This window comes from Penaeus monodon, chromosome 22, assembly GCF_015228065.2.
Source record: "Penaeus monodon isolate SGIC_2016 chromosome 22, NSTDA_Pmon_1, whole genome shotgun sequence".
NCBI lineage: Eukaryota > Metazoa > Arthropoda > Malacostraca > Decapoda > Penaeidae > Penaeus > Penaeus monodon.
In genome coordinates this window covers 30,608,860-30,609,078 of record NC_051407.1, presented here as the reverse complement: position 1 = coordinate 30,609,078, position 219 = coordinate 30,608,860, and positions in this window count along the sequence as shown.

Sequence of the window (219 nt, the reverse complement as noted above, 5' to 3'; positions counted from 1 at the left end):
CCCCACATCGCATTAGAATTTAATTGAATATCTGAATTTCGATCCTAACTTCGGCATAAAAGCATCGCAAAATCGAGAGATCGCAGCCGTAAGCCGCTTTATTGCACTCTATCGTTTGTGTGACATCCAGGCTTAGGACATGTGTTGAACGGGGATGTGGAAGTTACCGTTAAAGTTGCAGTTACGCCGTAAAGGTAAAATAAAGTTGGACTGAACGAA